The sequence below is a fragment of the Panthera pardus genome, unplaced genomic scaffold (assembly GCF_024362965.1).
Source record: "Panthera pardus isolate Hobbes unplaced genomic scaffold, ASM2436296v1 HiC_scaffold_10, whole genome shotgun sequence".
In the NCBI taxonomy this organism is placed as follows: domain Eukaryota; kingdom Metazoa; phylum Chordata; class Mammalia; order Carnivora; family Felidae; genus Panthera; species Panthera pardus.
Window position 1 is genome coordinate 47,955,628 of NW_026526655.1, and position 13,720 is coordinate 47,969,347.

General features: G+C 35.0%; 1 non-coding gene across 1 annotated transcript; it reads right to left on the reverse strand.

Moving 5' to 3' along the window:
* Window positions 1–12,449: 12,449 nt before the first annotated feature.
* LOC128772685 (U6 spliceosomal RNA) lies at window positions 12,450–12,556 on the reverse strand. The gene has a single exon (XR_008416841.1). It is a non-coding gene; the product is annotated as a U6 spliceosomal RNA (small nuclear RNA).
* Window positions 12,557–13,720: the final 1,164 nt, after the last annotated feature.

Below are 13,720 nucleotides of genomic sequence, written 5' to 3' on the forward strand. Positions count from 1 at the left end.
GGTGCTGACAAGAGTAACTGCTTCATTTTTCACTTTATACTTAGAGAATATAGACTGTCATCAGTTTCTAAATGTACACTAAGGGTTAGTTTTTCCTCTTTTCAAGAGTTATATCCTACTGTTATACACCAGACTGTTGAATTTTTTATTTGTCCTTCTTGAGTTGTCCACTTTTTAGTTTTCTTTAGGGTAACCTACTCTTTCTAGACCCACCATCTCCTTGTGGAACCCCATTTTACTTGATGGTGGTGCCTGAAAAGTCATGAACACAGATACCCCTGCAGTGTGCCGCTCTATATTCCTTTAGTCTGTTATGTATTTATTCTCAACAATAACCCAGAAGAGTTGGAATCATTAAGGAATATTTCAGTGTAAGAGGGGACAATTAAATCTGTTTGCTAAATGTGACTAATCTATGGGAAAGCCCTCGAAAAGTAAGACTGTTCTCACTGGTCTGCTCCACTTCCTTAGCACAGCCAACTTTGCTCAGATCTGGGCCTCACTGACAACAAAAAGAGAATCTCTAATTGGGTTTTCAAAGATGTCCAAATATAGTGACTATAAAATTATAAGGAAAGTTTGGAAATAAAATAACCAGGCAAATACGAATCAAGAAAATTGAGGCTGTAAATTCAATTTTGGAAAAAATGGAATTAATGGCCAAAACATCATATAGGACATAAAAAGATATAATAATATAGTGTGACCGTATTTATAGGCATATAACTGGCAGAACTACTAAAACAGGTAAATAAACCAACAAGAAATGAAAGTAGAGATTTTAACATATTTCTCTGAGAATTTGATACTGAGAAAGAAATAAAGATATTTTAATAATATAGGTAGTATGTTTTTGCTTATATATAAATTTATGCCCAGGAAGGAGAGAAATATTCTTCCCAAGCATACATGAGATAATTATAAAAATTGATGATGAACTCATTCATTAAGAAAGGCTCAGTAAAACCCCCAAGTCAATTTCATGGAGACTAGACTGTCTCACCAAGCCCAATGCTACTAAATAAACCTTGCTTTAAAAAGGAGCTGTGAAGAAGAGTTATGAAATTCCTGGAATAGTGAGGTGTAGCTAAGTCTGCTGTATACTCAGGGTTTGTGCACTTTCTGTGCATGTGTTATATTTCAGTAAACATTTATTTAAAGAACTAGAAATTGCCCAGATTAAAAAAAATAAAATTAAATCCCACTGAACTTTTGGTTGCAGTTATATTAAGCTTGCAAATAATTTGGGAAGGATGAATGTCTTTAAAAATTAACATTTAATTTCATTTTGAAAAAGCCAATCTTTCAACAGAAAATAGCTATTCCAAAACACATCGCTTATAGAAACTATCTTAGAATGGTGTTCCTGGGGCGCCTGGGTGGCTCAGTCAGTTGAGCGGCCGACTTCGGCTCAGGTCATGATCTCGCAGTCTGTGAGTTCCAGCCCCGCGTCAGGCTCTGTGCTGACAGCTTGCAGCCTGGAGCCTGTTTCAGATTCTGTGTCTCCCTCTCTCTGACCCTCCCCCGTTCATGCTCTGTCTCTCTTTGTCTCAAAAATAAATAAACGTTAAAAAAAATTAAAAAAAAAAAAAGAATGGTGTTCCTGCAATCATATAACTTGATTATCCCACTTCAGTGGGATTTAATTTTATTTATTAATTTACTGTATCATTTAAAAGTTGTTTTGGTTAATGCAATTGTTTAGATAGATCATGGTGCAGAAGAATTCAACATTGTAGCTTTAATTGATCGATTTGAACCCATATGAGTGGTAAGTCAATATTAGCATTTTATTTACTGAATATATTTGAGTAAAATTGCAAATAGCACATGTTGAGTCTAAAGGCAAAACTTATTTTATATTTTCTGCATTTCTTGCATGAAAAGAGGTTGATTTTACTGTCAACCAGATAACAGCCCATTACCTTTATAGTTTGATTATTTTATTACTGACTTGAAGGATATTTTAAATATTGAAAAATACCTATCGTAGGCATATCTGTTCTATGAGGCTTGTTTATTTCTTTACACAAAGAACACTTTTGAAAATGAGATTAGAAAACTAAGTAATAAAGTAATAACAATACCAGAAACAACTAGTATAGCTTTTATAGATTAGGTATGAAATGAATCGATTGCTTATCTCAGTCACTTTTGAGAGTATAATTTTTTACGAATTCAGAAATATATTCAGCATATAATCCTGATTGCAATAGTGAATTCCTGTTAATGATAATAGTTTATGCATCATTTAAAGGATAATTACACATTTTTTTAATAGTTTATTTCTTTGGTCAAATTTGATTTGTAATTTCAGATAGCATAAATGCCTTAATTTCTAAATGCAAAGAAGAATGTGACCTATGTTCTTTAATATATTTTCTAGCATTAAAAATATTCATGGTCTGTTCTTCAAAAATATCTTTTCAACTTACAGTAACAAGATTGTAAAGAGATGTTATTACCAAGAGAGATACTAGCTTGATTCAGATGATAGGATAAATGTAATTAGTATAATTTTAATAATAAGTTTCTCTGGTTTATTGTTATTTAAACCACTTTAAATAACCCTGATCTACATATTTTTTTCTTTTTAAGATTAAATCCTCCTTTTTAAAATGTGTGACTGGAATTTATAATACTCATTTTTGCATTGCTTTCATGACATACAGAATGAAGTTAATTCCATTTCTTTTAATTTTTCACTCGTCCACTTTTACAAATAGTTGCTGATATGAAATTAAGTTTCCTCTTGTTTTTGGTTAGAACTTTCTGCTGTGGCTTATTTAGTTGACTTATGATGATTATGTGTGCTACTTTTCATCTTTTCTAGGGAGAGAGGTATAAACAAATCACCTTGGAAGTACTGAAGTCATCCTTCCTCTATTGTCTTGAGAAAGGGGTTATAATATATTTTATATTTAGATGCTCAATGCCTGGCTCAATTCTCATGGAAAGGATTGGGATTCTGGTCCCTGAGGTTGCTATCACCAGAATCAGTCTAGACCCAGTGCTGCTCTAGGGTGACTGCCTACGTGAGGAGAGAGTTACACCAGTGAAATGAGAGGTTAGCACTAAGCATAGTGCTTTAGGGCCTCCTCAGGATACCATGGTGTTCTGCACAGGTATAGACCCTTATGAAAAAGGCAAAGAGGAAAGGAGTGTCATTAATATTAAGTTCTTCCTTCCTTCAGACTCTCTAAATGTCTTTCATTGCTTACGAAAAATAACTTGAAAATATCATCTTGTTGAACTTTTGTCTCTTTTAATAATTTTCCCCAATTGTCAGTGGATTTTCTAGAAAATGTTTCCATAAGCATATGTTTAAAACCAGGCTTGGTAACTGCATCAAGTGATTTTTTAAGATCAATAAATTTTACATTTAACCTGTGTCTCAAATTTGTTTTGAAGAAGTAAGTATCAGCTCTTCTATTATGTTTTATTCTACAAAAACTGAAGTTGATATTTTGATGACATGTATTTCAAGCTGAGGTAGTTCTGATTCAGGAATATTCCATTTAGTATCTTTATGTAAAAGAGGCATATTTTAAAAAGATTTTTTATTTAGTTTTATTTTTATTATTTTAAAATTTTTAATGTTTATTATTTTTGAGAGAGAGACAGAGTGTGAGTCGGGGAGGGGCAGAGAGAGAGGGAGACACAGAATCCAAAGCAGGCTCCAGGCTCTGAGCTGTCAGCACAGAGCCGGTTGTGGGGCTTGAACTTGTGAACTGTGAGCTTATGACCTGACTCCAAGTCAGACGCCCAACCAACTGAGCCACCCAGGTGCCCCAAAAGATTTTTTAAAATTATTTTTAAGTAATTGCTACACTCAGCATGAGGCTTGAACTCACGACCTGGAGATCAAGAGTCATACGCTCCACCAACTGGGCCAGCCGGGTGCCTCAAAAAAGGCATGTTTTGATGAGTGATTAGAAAAGTTTGATGTTTCAAACTTTTTTCAAAGCAATGCTCCAAACATCAATAATGCAGCCAACCAGAAGATGTCACTATTGTGTATAGAATGTATAAAAGAAGAAGAAAAAAAGCCAATAATTTTTGTACAGTTCCATTGTGTCTCTTCTAATCTTGCTAAATTTCCTCCGGAGCTCTTTGAAAGAACACACTGGGGTGAAACATTGTCTTCAAGCTGACAGGCAGCGAAAAATTACTACATTCATTGGACTGGCATGTCAGTCAGTCATACTACTACATCTTTTCATTTGAAAAAAAGAAATTAAAGTAAATTGGCAGAAAAGTTCCACCTCAATTAAGAATTTTTTATGGTGCTAAGTGGGAATTAATAACCACACAGTATATTTGTTTTACCTTTTGTAAAAGAGTGTGTCTATCATAAGTAAATTTAGCAGACATTAATTAAGAAAAATCAAACTGTTTTGCAAATGCCTGTGATTAAAGTAATAGTTCATTTAAAGCAGAGAATAAGCTGCCAAAATATACATTTTAACATAAGATTAATGAGTGTCTCTAATAGAGTACATTCTTAAGCAATACTCTAGTCTGTTAAATTGAAAAGTTCTTTTTATAATGAAAATGATGGCATCCCCGTACTTGGTGCTGTGAAAGACATTTACCAGAGAAGTTTCCTTCAGTTCTTGCAGTTTTTTTTCTGTTCAGGCAAAGAACCAAGATTGGCGGGAGCTTGTTTGTGGATGAAGAACTTTCCTGGGCATGTTTACTGTAGGAGAAGTGAGGGAAGGCAGGTAAACATGAACTGGATCCCACATGCCTGAAAGGCTTAGGAAAGTGATGTGGTCTGAACAGCTGGACTTAATTTGGGTCACTGGTTGGTCTGACAGGCAGGATATCGAAGGCAATGCAATTAGGCAACTTCAGAAATGTTTCCCACTGAGTGAGTGAGTTATTTATTTATTTATTTATCATAAAATGTTGTGTTATTTTACCCTTCTCTTCATTTAGTCCCTAATTGAAGTCTACCTTTAATAAATGTATTTCTGCATTGAGAGAGAACATCTTGAATTTTTAAATTTAAAAAGTATTCCCTTTTCTGTTTAAGGGAATCATTGAATCTTTTTCTAAAATCTATCAAATAAAAAAAATTTTAGTGTTTATTTATTTTTGAGAGAAAGAGAGAGAGTGGGGGAGGGGCAGAGAGAGAGGGAGACACAGAATCTGAAGCAGGCTCTGGGCTCTGAGCTGTCAGCACAGACCCAACATGGGGCTCGAACCCAGGAACTGTGAGATCATGACCTGAGTTGAAGTCTGACACTTAACTTACTGAGACACCCAGGTGCCCCTAAAATATACAGAATTTTAATTTATAGATAATTTATATTTAGCTAATGCTTATCAAGGGCTTGCTATGTATCAGGTATTATTTCAAGTGCATTACATGGAGTACGTATTCACAAATCTGTGACGTAGGTTCTAATATCACTGAAACACAGAGAAGGTAGTCAGTTATCCAATGTTACTATGCTAAAGAGAGGCAGAGTCAACATTCCAAAGCAGGCAGTCTGGCATTAGAGAGCAGTTTTAACCACACTATTCCACATTGTTTCTCTAAAATGTGTGAAATACACCATTTAGTTGTGGTTATGTCTGTATCAAAAAACTTGTTGCAATTTTCTGCTGAGAATTCAGGGCAAATGGAAAAAGTTTTCACAATCTTCCTTATCCTACTAACATAGGTGGAAATAATTGATTTGTTAAAATATAGACACTGATTTTATTTTTGCATTCATCTTAACCTATCTTGAATATTTAGAAGAGGTAGGGAACATTTAATCTTCCGTCAGTATATAATTTTCTATTCTTAAAAAGATGGTAATTTTTAGTGAAGGATCCTTTGAATTGTGATCTCATTGTTTCAGAAGAGAAGGAATTTGAGTTCTTTTCATTTCTAGGTTTATGAACAACAGTGCCCATTTGAACAGTTGGGATCAGGGTGAATATTTTAGCCCTACTTATATTAATATTTTAGTCCAATTAGATGATGGCAAAATTTATTGACCCATGTGTTACCTGGGGCATAACATAACAGATAGACACTTTATCAAAGATGGACTTAAAACAGTATATACTAACATGTATTTCTACAAATAACTTTCATTATAAAAGAGAAGAGAGACACCTTAAAATAAATATCTGTGCTATTTTTTTGTGGCTTATTGATTCTTAACAACTTGAGAATCTTTTGAGATTTCCTAATTGAGATTAGAGGTTATGAATAATTTATTACCCAAAGGCCAAAAGGATGCAATGGATTTTGTACTGACAGATATAATAGAGATTTCTAGATGGTAAGATCACTAGGCAGTTCACTTTAGCCACTTGAGCCATTATTTTTTAATGTTTCTTTTTTATTGAGGTATAATTGACATATAACATTGTATAGTTTAAGGTATACGGCATGTTGATATGATACATCTATATATTACAATATGATTACCACTGTAACACTGTAATCATTAGCTAACACCTCTATCATATGACACAATTGTAATTTCTTTTTTTGTGATGAGAACATTTAAGATTTAGTCTCAGCAACTTTGAAGTATAGAGTATTGTTCACCATGATTACGATGCTGTGCATTAGATCTCCAGAACTTATTTACCTTCTAGTTGCAAAGTTTGTACCCTTTAACAAAGTCTCCCCAATTCCCCTGCCTCCCAAGCCTTGGTAACCACCATTCTACTATGAGTTTGGCTTTTTTTTTTTAGAGTCCACATATAACTTATAATCATATAATATTTATTTTTCACTGTCTGGATTATTTCAGTTAGCATAATTCCCTTGAGGCCCATCCATGTTGTTGCAAATGGCAGGATTTCCTTCCTTCTCATGGTTGAATAATATTCCATTGTGTATATATACCATATCTTCTTTATCCATTCATCTGTTATGCACATGTATATTGTTTCCATATCTTGGCTATTGGGAATAATGCTGCAATAAACTTGGGCATTCAGATAGCTTTTTGATACCTTGTTTTCATTTACTGTGCATATCATATATACCCAGAAGTGAGATTGCTAGGTTGTATAGTAGTTCTATTTTTGATTTTTTGAGGAACGTCCACAGTTTTTCATGGTGGTTGCACAAGAGTTCCTTTTTCTCCACATCCTCACTGACACTTGTTATCTCTTGTCTTCTTGATGATAACCTTTCTAGCAGGTATGGGGTGATATCTCACTGTGGCTTTGATTTGCATTTTTCTGATGATTAGTGATGTTGAGTGCATCCTTCTACAGCTCAGCTGGGTGAGTGGAGGACTATAGACTGGACATGTGAGGCATTTGTTTCAATCAGGTGTAATGCTTTAGAGTATAACAGGGAAATCCCAGTTCAGAATGCCTTACTTCTTATGGAACTTATAGATTGAGAGAGTAATGTCACTTTGAATAAATAGATTGATATAACAAATACTAACTAGTTATCTTCTTATGGTTAAATAACTTAATGAGGGATATGTGACAGTAAAACTTCTGCTCTTATAAACCATAATGGAAGGAGCAGGGATTGTGGTTATTTCTATTTTGTAGGTTCACAGAATATATCATTCTCATTCATTCTCCCTGTTTTTAGAGTAGATAATCTTGGGTAAGGAGTATAGCTCCTTATAAAATTTTTAGTCTACTTGGGGAAACAAGTCATAACTCTATGTATCTATAGATTTATGAGAGTATAATTAATTATCTGAGGGAAAAGAAGATACAGTTAGATTAATTATATTGACAGTCAGATTTTTATGCATTCATGGGTGAGGGAGAGCTTGCTGTAAACCAAGAAAATCAGGGAAGACTTCATGGGTGATATGAAGCTTGAGCTGGGCTTTGCAAAATTGGTAAGGAAAGGTGTCTTCCGGACAGATGCAGGTGAAGAGCGACAGCGCTGAGTAAGGAAGGTATTAGATGAATCTGGCGAAGTTAGAAGTTTCTGGGAGATAACTTTTGGTTGACTTAATGCAAACCAATTTCTACTGGTAGAAATTCTCCTTTGAGTACAGGTCATGCTGGTAATAAAGTCTAGGATTGCCTTGGGTTAAAGAATTTCATATTAATTCCAATTCAGTACTACTGTTAGGAAAAAATTCTCTTTTTATTTCATTTTCCCATAGGAGAAGAATATATATTTCCTATCAATTAAATCACTCTGGTAATTGAATTTTATATGGGGACTCAATAATATATAACTCCAATGTTTCCAACATTTGTGATAAAATTTGCTCTGAAGTAGAATCCGCTGGAACCATCACGGCTCAGAAATTGATAAGGCTAATGCTCTTTCCTCTGTATCAAGGATACTGTTTGAACGGTGTCTTTTTGGAACTGGAAGAGAAATGAGAGTACAAAGTTGGAAGACATTTATGGAGTTTTACTGAAAAATAGGATTCTAGTAATCTAATACCCACTCTTACATACTATAATGGCAAAATAACATTCTCTGAAGGAGGGAGCATTCTTGATATAAAAACAGAGTTAATCTAAGAAGTAGAAAACCACTTTTCAACTCTAACTTGAGTTATAGGAATTCCTGTCATAGGGAACAGTTTCAATTTTATTTCATAGTTCCATAATTAGAAATATGTATGGTGGAAATAATTTTGATACATGACAACATAGTGCTTGTTACAGTTCAGTTGTACATACTAAATATTAACTAACTTTTGAGAGCAGCTGATAAATTGAAATAATTTTAAAGTAGGTGATTGTACATAATAAATTTTTTGTCAGTTGCAAGACTTGAAAAGAGATCTTTTTTGATGGAGTAAAAAAAAATCATCTGGATCTCAAAAGCAGACTTTAATAAACCATTTTTCTCTGATAGTACTCAAAAATTTTATTTATTTGTGTGTTTTGATGAGGGCTGGAATGAAGGTTACACAAAATACCATATTTTGAGAAATTGGATATATTATCCCAATTTAAGTATGATTATAAGCAAGTGTGATTTTAAATTTAAAAAAATTATTTATTTTGAGAGAGAGAGAGCACGGATGTGGGTGAGCACAGGAGTAGGATAGGGGCAGAGAGAGAATCCCAATCAGGCTCCACACTCAGTGCTCAGCACAGAGGCCATCACAGGGCACGAACCATCAGATCATGATCTGAGCCAAAATCAAGAGTGGGATGCTTAACTGACTGAGCCACCCAGGCATCACCAACCGAGTGTGATTTTAAGCATATTTTTCTTAGCTAAATATTGGTAGAAATTTAAATTTTCAGAAAATTTTATCAGTATTCAGTCTGGAAGTTATTTTTTTTTTAATTTTTTTTAATGTTTATTTATTTTTGAGACAGAGGGAGACAGAACATAAGTTGGGGAGGGGCATAGAGAGAGGGAGACACAGAATCTGAAACAGGTTCTGGGCTCTGAGCTGTCAGCACAGAGCCCGATGCGGGGCTCGAACCCACAAACCGTGAGATCATGACCAGAGCTGAAGTCGGACGCTTAACCGACTGAGCCACCCAGGTGCCCCAGGAAGTTATTCTTAAAATCATACTTATTTTTAAGGTAGTTGCTGTGATAAATCACAGAACCAATTCTGTTAAATTATACTCCACTTAGGGAGTGGGCATTTTGATGGCCATTAAACATTAGCGACTATGGCACTTAAAGAAAGAATCTTTTGCTATTTCAGGGATTGTTACAGTTCTTGATGCTCAACAGTCACAGGAACAGAGACTTTGTAGGACCAGATAGAAATCAGCTCACCATTTGCTCTCACTCTGTTGGAGAACTATAAAAAGAGTTATTAGGAATCTTGTCTATTGTGATAGTATTACAGGTTTAAGCACATCCTCTGTGAACACCGTAGCTATTCCTCCCAAGTGTAGCTTATTCAGTAAAGGACTGAAATCTCTATAAATTTTATGCCTGGTCAAATATTCTTTATTTTCTAAATTTTTTTATTAGACCCTACTGACTCTCTTTTTCATCATGTTCAGATGGTTTGGATATATGGCCTGTGGTTTCTATCTGTTGTCCTATTTAATTATTTTCCTTAGTCACATGGACATTTGTTTTCCTATATCCATAGTATATATGAGTTTCAATGAAAGTTATTGAATTTACTTTCTGTGGATTGTTCCTTGGGAGAATAAAAACGTATACACAAGCATGTAAACATTTCCTTCCCTTATGAAATGGTTTACCAAGTTTTGACTAAAATTAAAAAAATAAAACCACTTTCATTTTAGTAGAAGTTGGTATTTCCTAGAGATTTCCCCAATATTCAAGTAAGAATTATGAGGCACACATCTCTGTTAGATGAAAACCTCCAGGTCCTGGCCTTTTGTTTCATGGAGTGTAAAATGTCCAGTTTCTTTCTCGACATTTCATTCACTCCTCTGAGAGAGTAAAACCCAATGCAGTGAGTTTGGGAGAAGAAACTGAGTGACTTTATTCTCTTTCTTGCTCTATTTCTTGTGTTCTTCCATCTGACCACTGAAGAGTCCTTGAATTTGGGTCTCCTTCTGCCTGCCTTTGGCAGAAACCTGGAACAATCCTACACTGCCTTTGCCTGAAGACTCATCTGTCTTACCAGGGTAAACTATCAAAATGCCTGGAAAAACTGTGGGTCTAAAACCATATTCTCCAATCTATTTCATTAGAGGTAGAGGTGATATTTGGCCTGAAACTTGAGTCTGTCTCCCAACTGTTTTCAAACTTAGTACGGGAACAAGCAAATATTATTTGTTTGACCACTTAAACCCCCAACTGTCATAATATGCCCCCCTTTTGTGGTTTTATTTCGCATAATAAACACTCAAGCTCTTACTTTCACCTCACTGGGAGAAATGTTTTGCTCTCTCAGCACTTTTTTCCTTGGTTCTAAATAATAAATTCAACTTAGTAGAAATGAAGTACTATTACTTCAGAAAATGAAGCAATTCCAAAAGGATCACATGTGAGGTTTGCTCATTACCAAGTGAGCAAAGAATGATTTTTTAAAAGTGATTTAATTTTTTTAGGATTTCATTAATACTTTATATCTTATATTAGTTCAACTTACAAATTGTAGCAAAAGATTGCGCATGTACTTTTACAAGAAGTTTTCCGCCCTGAGACAAATTGGAAAGGGACTGGGATGAATGAAAACATTTTCCATGCTTTTGGAACTACTTTGCATTTTTCTGCTGAATTTCTGTTTCTATGTGTTGTATGGATAGAGATGTGAGGAATCTCCTTGTGCTTAACAGACACAGGAGAGAGCTGGAGTGGCTGCCATATACTTCAGCTTGCTGGGTGTAGTCCTATTCTACGCTTCTTGTCTCAAGGTAAGTGTTAGTAACAGTTCTCTTCACTCTGAAAATACTGCCGTTAGGATGATGAATCATGGTCAGCCCAAGAACAAGATACTGGTAAGAACAAGTAACTGGTAATTTGTGTGTGGAATCATACTTTTAGATGCTTTAATGTTATTTGCTTCATTAATTTATCTTTAGAATTTATCTCCAGAAAAATTTCTGTTAACTTAAACTGAAATTCGTTGCTGATTTTCAGTTTAGTTTTAATACTAATTTTTAAATTTGTTTTTATTATGAGTTTATGCTTTATTAATCCATATTTAAGTGAAGATGGTAGTAATATTCGCTGCCTAGAATTGGTAGGAGCAATTAGCACAGCTGTCTGTGTATCCTCTGGTACAATTTCATGTTTTAAGTTTTTCCTATACAAATTTTTATTTAAATTCTAGTTGGTTAACAAGCACTGTAAATTTCTGGTTTCTGGCGTGGGATTTAGAGATTCATCACTTACATATAGCACCCAGTGCTCAATACAAGTGCCCTCCTTTTTTTTTTTTTTGTATAGTTTATTGATTTATTTTGAGAGAGAGACCAAGTGGAACAGGGGCAGAGAGAGAGAGGAAAAGAGAGAATTCCACACAGGCTCCGCACTGTCAGTGCAGAGCCATATGCAGGGCTAGATCTCACAAACTGTGAAATCATGACCTGAGCCAAAATCAAGAGTTGGATGCCCAAATGACTGAGCTACCCAGGTGCCCCCAAGTGCCCTCCTTAATATCCATCACCCATTTAGCCCAACCCTTGCCTATCTCCCTCCATCAACGCTCAGTTTATTCTCCATAGTTAAGAGTCTGTTTCTTGGTTTGCCTCTCCTTCCCCCACCCATGTTCATTTGTTTTGTTCTTCAATTCCACATATGAGTGAAATCATATGGAATCTGTTTTACTCTGACTTATTTAGCTTAGCATAATGCACTCTAGCTCCATCCACATTGTTACAAATGGCAGGATTTCATCCTTTTTAATGGCTGGGTAATAGTTCATTGTATATACCACATCTTTATCCATTCATCAGTCAGTGGACGTTTGGGCTCTTTCCATAATTTGCCTATTGTTGATGCTGCTGGTATAAACATCGGGGTGCATGTATCTCTTTGAATCAGTATTTTTGCTCCTATAGGTAAATACCTAGTAGTGCAATTGGACGATTGTAGGGTAGTTTTATTTTATTTTATTTTTTTGCATGTCATTCTTGTGCAGGGGTCATGCTAATCTTCATTGTATCATTCCAATTTTAGTATATGTGCTGTCAAAGTAAGCTCTAGGTTTATTATTTTTTCAAAGAGTACACAGGATCTCCCTGTATTTTTTTATCTTTTTTATTTTAGAAAGGAAGAGACAGCACGAGCAGGGAAAAGGGGCAGAGAGAGAGAAGTTGGGGGAGGGAGGGAGGGAGGGAGAGAGAGAGAGAGAGAGAGAGAGAGAGAGAGAGAGAGAGAGAGAATCTCAAGCAGGATCCATGCTCAGCATGGAGCCCAAAGTGTGGCTTGATCCCATGGCCCTGGGATTGTGACCTGAGCCAAAATTAAGAGGCAGATGCTCAAATGAGTGAGTCATGCAGATCCTCCTCTTATATTAATTTTAGCCATTCTGACTGGTGTAAGGTGATACCTCATTGTAGTTTTGATTTGTATTTCCCTGTCGATTAGTGATGTTGAACAATTTTTCATGTGTTTGTTGGCTATCTGTATGTTTTCTTTGGAAAAATGTCTGTTCATGTCTTCTTCCCAGTTTTTAAAACTGGATTATTTGGTTTTTTTGGGTGTTGAGTTTTTAGAGTTCCTTATATATTTTGGATACTAACTCTTTATTAGATAGGTCATTTGCAAATATCTTTTTCCATGCTGTAGGTTGACTTTTAGATTTGTTGATTATTTCCTTCACTGTGCAAAAGCTTTACATTTTGATGTAGTCCCAATAGTTTAGTTTTGCTTTTTGTTTCCCTTGCTTCAGGAGTTATATCTAGTAAGAAGTTGCCACCGCCAATGTTAAAGATGTTACTGCCTTTGTTTTCCTCTAGGATTTTGATTTTATCCTGTCTTTCATTTAGGTCTTTAATCCATTTTGAATTTATTTTTGTGTGTCATGTAAGAAAGTGGTCCAGTTTAATTATTTTGCATGTTGTACTCTAGCACAATTTTAAAATTGTTTATGACAATCAAACTTTCTAATAAATACAGATTCTTCATTATGTAGACTTCATCTGCAAGTGAGACCTGCCATGCAATTTTAGTGCCTAATTTTTGCCTATGTTCAAAATTGCATTATATCAAGTGAGATCTAAAGTCATTTGACTTTCAGAGTGTTAGGAAAAATGTCTGACTTAAAAAAAATTTTTTTTTTTTTAGAGAGAGTGCAAGTGGGGAAGAAATGCAGAGGGGAAGAGGGAATCTTAAACAGGCTCCAAGCTCAGTGAAGAGCCTGAT